Source organism: Physcomitrium patens, chromosome 1 (genome assembly GCF_059467195.1).
Source record: "Physcomitrium patens ecotype Gransden chromosome 1, ASM5946719v1, whole genome shotgun sequence".
NCBI lineage: Eukaryota > Viridiplantae > Streptophyta > Bryopsida > Funariales > Funariaceae > Physcomitrium > Physcomitrium patens.
In genome coordinates, this window is record NC_143410.1 from 21,998,602 (window position 1) to 22,006,810 (window position 8,209).

Consider the following 8,209-nt stretch of genomic DNA (forward strand, 5'->3'; position numbering starts at 1 on the left):
ATACATTGATGAAAACTTAGCTAAGAACTTTATATGCCATTTTATATCTCCAACCGGCACTCCTATCTTATTTGTGAAGAAAACAGATGGATCTCTATGGATGTGTGTAGATTATTGAGCACTTAATACGATCTCCATCAAGAGTAGGTATCCTTTACTTTTGATTTCAGGACTTTTTGATCAAGTAAATCAAGCAAAGATTTATATGAAAATAGATCTACAAGGAGCATATAACTTGATCTGCATCAAAGAAGGAGATGAATAAAAGACTATTTTTCGAACTAGATATAGACATTTTGAATATAATGTCAAACTTTTTGGACTCACAAATGCACCAACTACTTTTTAACATCTAATGAATGATGTCTTTTGTAAGTTTCTTGATGATTTTGTCATATTTTATTTGGACAACATTTTAATCTATTCTAAAAATATAAAAGAGAATGAAGTTTATGTTCATTGTATTTTACAAAAACTAAAAGATACAAGATTATATGCAAAGATAAAAAAGTGAGTATTTCACACTATTCAAGTTGACTTTTTGAGATACATCATTTCTAATGAATGCCTGATGATAAATATCAAGGTCCAAATTATCATAAATTAGAAGATTTTAAAAATAATAATATATGTGTAATGATCTTTGGACTTTGCCAATTATTACCAAATCTTTATCAAGAACTTTTTTGAAGTTGTAGTTCTACTTACATGTTTGACTTGTAAAAACAAACTTGAGTGTAACAAAGAAGTTGAAACATTGTTTGTTATTTCAAAAAAAGAATTTACTTTTGAATCAACTTTGTATCGCATCAACTTTTTTAAGGCATTTTTTATGGAAACAGATGCATTAGACTTTGCTTTGGGTGCAGTATTGTTATAAATAGGAAAAAATGACAAACTCCATCTAGTAGCTTTTTATTCTAAGAAATTTTCAATGGCTAAGATTAATTATGAAATCCATGATAGAAAAATTCTTGTAATTGCGGATTCATTTAAAAAATAGCATCATTATTTAGAAGGGGCTTTAAGTCTAATCACAATATATACAAATGAGAAGAAATTCAAGTATTTCATGTCAGTACGTATTTTGAATCATTGCCAAGTTTATTGAAGCATATCATTATCAAGATTTGATTTCAAGATCACATATCAACTTGAAAAATAATAAAGTTTATTAAATACTCTTTCTAAACACTCTTATCTTGCACCAAAAGAAAGAGACATATCTTTTGATCAACAAAGAAAAATCCTCTTGAAGCCAAAGCATTTTCATCTTTTAGCAATGAAATCAACATTGACTGTTGATTTGACCTTTATCAAACAAATTCGATGAAGTATATCTTTTAATTCTCTTATTCATGATATCAAGAAACTTTCTTCTAAATCTTATGATATTTCAAAGTTCAAGTTCAAGAACAACCTATCCTACTTTGAAAGATACTTATATATTCTAAAAAAAGAAATTTATTTATTTATTCTTTAAGTACATCATGACTTTTCAATTGTAGGAAATTTTGGATACAACAAGATTTTAGAGCTTATATCAAGAGATTTTTGTTGGTGGTAAATGTAGAAAGCAATAAAAGATTTTTTCAGTCATGCAACATTTGTTTAAGATCAAAAATTCTTCATCATTGATCCTATGGACTTTTTCAATGATTGCCTATATCTGAATAACCATGGTCTTTTATTTCTATAGATTTTATTATAGGTCTTCCAAGTTCAAGTTCATATGACTCTATATTCTTAATCATATATTGGTTCACCAAAATGGTACATTTATACCATGTATAAAATCTATTTTAAGTGAAGAAACGACTAAACTTTTCATTGATAATATTTATTGCTATCATGGATTGTCAAAAGATATTATGTTAGATAGAAGGACTTAATTTATATCAAGATTCTGAAGAATTCTATTCAAAATTTTAAAGGTGGATATAAATCTTTCTTCAACTTTTTATCCTCAAATTGATAGGCAAACAGAACAAGTGAATCAAGTTTTGGAGCAGTATTTGAGGTTTACTATCAACTATCATCAAGATGATTGAACAACTTTTTTGCCATTGATAGATTTTGCATACAATAATTTGATACATTCTTCTACTCAACAAATACCTTTTTTTGCCAATTATGGTTATCATCCAAAACTTGATACTTTTGACTTTTCAAAAGTTGATAATCTTGTGGCAAAAAATTTAACAAATAATTTATTAGAGTTACATCCAAAAATGAAGATACAATTAAAAGAAGCTCAAGAACAAAAAAAGAACAATGCAGATGCCTATTGTAAGGAGTAGCCACAATTCAACGTAGATGATAAGGTATGGTTACTTTGTTACAATATCAAGACTACTTGTCCTTGTGATAAGTTGGATTATTGTAGACTAGGACCTTTTTCTATTTGTAAACTAATAAATCATGTTGCTTATTAATTACATCTACCGGAATATATGAAGATCCACCATATATTTCATATATCATTTTTTGAGTTGTATAAGACAATGAATATCTTGGGAAGAAGACAAATGCCATTTCTTCCTATAGAAGTGGATAATAATAAAAAATTCAAGGTAGAAGAAGTCTTAGACTCAAGGCAACACCTAAATAGGTTGAAATATCTTATTCATTGGCATAAATATGATATTAGTGAATGCACATGGAAGCCATCAAAGAATCTTGTAAATATAGCAAAGAGAGTTGAAGCCTTTCATCGACAACATCCACCAAAATCAAGATGAAGAATAGCAAATCTTTGCTATAAAAGAAACTAAGTCAAAGGAAGATAACATTCTACCTTCTACCTTTCTTTGTAGCTGCTATATCTTTATGACGATAAGGAGATGGAGAACCAACAATCAATAGATTTAACTTAAGAGCTTTCATTTGCGGACTTACCAAATGAAATATTACAATTGTCACAACCTTCAAGATGATGAAATTGAGATGAAGATCTTTAAGAATGACATATCTTTCTTTAAATAGATGACAAGATATAATATATTTGGTATCATGACCTTGGAAGCGACTCCCAAATTTTGGTGATTTTATTAGAGGTAGGAACAATTCTTGACAGTGTTCAAAATATTTTATTTAAAGGAAGTTACAAAGGCTTGAACAATAAACAAATAAAAAATTAATCTTCTTGTATAGATATGAGACACTATTAATGGCTGAGAGGGCCTATTAACTATCTTCAAAGAAAACAAAGTTCGGAATATGTGGCAAATACAATTTATTGCATCTTGGATTTTCTCAACATATGAAGATAGCTGCTCATGAAACTCATCCCTAAAAGAGAGAGTAATGTCATAGATATACATAAATATTCTAATAAATATCTATATAAATAAAAAGGAATAGATAAAAGTAAATAAAAGTAGGTTAATTTTATAAGACCTTTTAGAGACGCTTCTTAGAAGCTTCATAGATGTTGCTTGATTTTACATATGTTTGTAGTTGATTGTTAGGTTAGAAATTTAGACAATAAATTAACCACATCTTAATAGCTTGTTGAATAAGCTTACTATGTGGCATACATATAGAAAACTTATCTTGCAAGTTAAGATATGTGTCTTGCAAAGTCAACACGTTTTGGAGGTCCTATAGGACATTGCCACGTAGCTCTGAGTTGAGATTATATATGGAGGTAAGAGAGAAGCCTTCTTCACTCTTGTTAATGCCTTTTCAAACTTTAGTCTTATTTCAAGACTTTCTAGTCTTCTTGTTTTTGGCAACAGCCATTCTAGTTTAATATTATATCACCTTTTGAGAGACTTTTTAGTTCTCTTCAATGATGCAAGAGTGTATTGAGAATTTTCTTTCTTCAAGATTCATGTCCTTGATATCTACTATTACAAAATTTAATTTATAAAAATTTGAGATTAAAAAATATATAATAAAGTCTATTAAAATAAGTAACTAAGATTCTTCTAAAGTAGATAGATATTTTAAAAAGTCTATAGAATCAATAATATAGAATCTTCATTAAGAATACAAATGGCATAAAATTAAAAAAATATTTTAATAATTTTTTATATTTGAGACTATCAAAAAATTCTTAAAATAAGCTCCAATTTTTTTTATATCTAAAATATATTAAAATTTATTAGAAATTTAATTTATATTTAAAATATAAGTAATTTTATTTAATTTTTTAAATTTAATAAATATCTTTTAAATTAAAAAATATTATCTTTGAAATTATTTATTTTAAATTATCATAAATTTTATATTTTATATAAAAAAAATAAGATTTTATTACCATACTTAAATAGAATTCATAGAAGGGAATAATATTAAATAGGATTATTAATTTAATAGCTTAAAGTTATAATTATTTTAATTAGAAAAGATCTTTGATACTAAAAAAACTATTAGAAATAAATATTATACTTAATAGAATATAAAATATATTCTTTAAAGGTAGTTATGAAGATTTCAAAAATAATCAAATAGTTGGATTATCTTTGTACTTTATTATAAGATATTAATAATAATTAAAAGAACCTATCAACTGCTTTTGTAAAAAATAAAGATTAGAATTTCTTCCTAATCGTTCCAGACATATATATTTAGTTTTGTGATTACTTAGATAATATGAATAAGTAGAAGTAGATAAAAGTAAATTAATTTGATAATGTCTTATAGGAAAGTTTTATAGAAGCTTCGTAAGTATAGTTTCAATTGTATATGTGTCTATAGATAATTGATAGGTTAAATACTTGGTCAATAAGTTAGCCATGTATTGAATGTGTTAGTAGCTTATGGTACAGGCTAACTTTATAGTGCAAACATAGGAAACTTATCTTGTAAGCTACGACACATGTCTTATAAATTGAATACGTATTGAAGGTCCTATAGAATGTTGCCACACAGCTCTTAATTAGATAGTATATATAAAAGCAAGAGTAAAGCCTTCTTCATTCTTGTCAATTCTTTTCTTCCTTCTACTTTAATTTCAAGAATCTCTAATTTTCTTATCTTTTAATAATAGCTATTTTAGTTTTTTTTTAATATATATACTTTTTTATTTCTATTTTATTATTTTTCTTTGTGAAAAATCTCACTTGTTTATTTTCTTTTATTAAGTTCTTATCCTTGATAGATTAATAAAGATATACTTATAATATTAAAGCTTTATCTTTTCTTGATTAAAAGTGAATCATTCTACTTTCTTCATAAAACATAAGCATATTAAAATCTATAAATTATCTTCTTTTAAATTGATATTATTTTTAGTAATTTTTTTTAAAGTTTTTTTCCTACTCATCTTAAGTAATATTAGATATTTATTTTTTTCTAGTGTTATTATAACAGAGATTATTAAAATAAAGAATACAATGGTATAAATATAAGAGCAATTGAAAGAATTAATATTTGCAAAGATTAATTCAATTTATCACTACAAAGAATAATAAGATTGATAAGAATTAAAGATATAGAGATGATTAGAGCTACTTCAATATTTGTAACAAATCATGCTACTTCTTCTATTATAGAACACCATTCTAATATCTGAGAACCAAAAGTTTTCTTGTCCTAGAAGTTTGATGGCATAAGATCAAAGTTCAAAGATTCATCAATCAAATACAACTAGTAATTGCCACGAATTTGGATGAAGCCAATTTTTCTTACATCATCTCTTACAAAGAACCAGCAGAAGCATAGAAGACCCTTTGCAACATATATGAGAGCAAGAACTTATCCAATATCATCTTCACAAGGAGGAAATTCTTCACTTTGAAGATAGAAGAAGGTGATGACATCATGGCTCATATCAATATGGTAAAGGTCCTTGCTAATCAACTTGTAATTATTGAGAAGCATTTAAAAGAGAGTGATATTGTCATGACCTTGCTTATGGACCTTCTTGAGTCCTACAACTACCTCATTATGGCATTAGAATCCATCAAACTAAAAGAGCTCACAATGGATTATGTGATGGCAAGACTTGCTCATGAAGTGACCAAGAAAAAAGAAAAAGAGCCTCAAAGTGAGGATTCAATTCTCTTTTCAAGACAAGGCAAGGAGAGTTATTCTAATCAATGTAGCAATGTAAGAAATTGCTTCATTTCTAGAAAATTAAGTCATTTTGCTAGAAATTGCTACAAGGCTAAGAAAAGAGATAGAGGAAGTGCAAACAATACTCATGATGAATATGGAGGTGATGATTATATATTGATGGCAAGTAAAGGTACTTCCATGGCTATCATGTCCAAGTAGATTTTTGATTCGGGTGCCACCAAGTATATGAATCCATACAAGTATTCATGTGATACTTATGAAGAAATTTCAGCAACAAATACACTCATGGGAAACAATGGCATAGTAGAAGCTATTGGAACAAGTTCTATTATAGTAGAGATTGTTGTGAAAGGCCAAACTACGAAGATCAGATTGAAGGACATCTTACATGTGCCAAAGATGAAGAAAATCCTCCTCTCAATGAGTAAACTTATTTTATATGATTGTAAAGTATAATTTGATAAGAATGGATGTTTTATGAAGACATTGGAAAGAGATGATATTGTAAAGGGCTTTAGAGATGGCAATCTCTACTTCATCAAATATAAGAAGGTGAATGGAGCTGAAGTGGCGGCATTTATTGAATTTCATCAAGATTAAGACAAGTTTGACATTTTGCATCGATGCCTTGGTCATTTAAATGCCAAGAGTATGAAGGAACTCTAATCCATAGTAAATGGCTTAAATCTTGGTCATATAAACCACAATGCTATGACACTTGGTTGTGAAGGTTGTATTCAAGGCAAACAATAAAGGATTACATTTCTAAATGGAGTTGCAATACATGCAACCAAGTTATTGGAGATAGTCCATTTTGATGTTTGTGGACCTATGAAGATGCCATCAATAAGAGGTACAAAGTACTTTGTCACATTCATTGATGATTTTTTAAGGAAGGTATAAATTTTTATCCTCAAAGCAAATAGTAAGTATTTCACAAGGTTTAAGGAGTTTAAAGCACTTGTGGAGAAGCAATGTGAGTATAAAATCAAGATATTACATACAAAAAATATAGATGAGTATATGTCAAAGCAATTTAATGATTTCTTAAAGATGCATGGTATTCCAAGACAAACCTCAACTGCTTACATTCCACAACAAAATAGAATTTTTGAAAGAGAAAATCATACTATTGTGGAGATGTCAAGGAGTATGCTACATGTATATACTCTTGCATTTGACTATTGGACGGTGTTGGAGTAGAGAGAGTTTGCCTCAAAAAAATGCTGAGCTTCTGGCTGTCACTAATTATTCAATCAAGCTTGAAAATAAGGAAAGTCCTAAGTTTATATATAATTTTTTTCTTTTGATTAATAACATCCAATACACAATCTTCAAGTAACCCACAACTTCCAAAATATGATAAAATCTTCTAAAACCTTGTTTATTCTTATGTGGAGATTTTTCCAAACTTCAACACCTCATATCTCCTAATCTGACCATCCAAACAAACTCAAATTTTACATGAGGTACTGATGTATTCTTATTAACTTCTACAACAAATTTCAACTGCAAATTCGTTGCAGATCTTGAGATATCTTGAAAACCCTAACAATCGCTTCAAACCCTTATCTTTATACATCCACGTGCAATTTTCTTCATATCTCACAAAATATAAGGTCAAATGTCACGAAATTTATATTTATAGCTTTTTAATACAAAAATTTACATTCTCCAAAAGTTTGAGCCAAAAATTCATCCAAATACTCAAGTTATGGCTCCAACCAATACTACAATTAAAATCGCTTACTTATTGCCTTTGATTTGGAAGCGCCGCCTTCAACTCTTTATAACTCTTTCATATGAACTCCAAAAGCAATAATTCCTCCATGAAAGATGTAGGCCTTGAAATCTTCGTTCCAGTCGCACCTTCCGATCTTCAAAAGCTGCTGTAAACCTCCTCGTACCCTCAAAAGAGTAACAGTATGTCTTAAATAAACACCTTAACTTCAAATGGCTATAACTTCTTCACCCTAACTCCAAATCTTCTAATTTTTGTATACAAATTATACTCCAAATCCTAAACTTTACAACCCTAGCTTCTAATCTCCGAATGCACTTGAAAGAGGAACCCTAATTCCTAATAAGGCCTCGGGCAGCCTCCTTGAAGCCCTTTGGGCATGGTATTCGACTAATAGGGATGAAGTTCCCCATTCCTTGCCTTCATTCGACCATGCCTTGC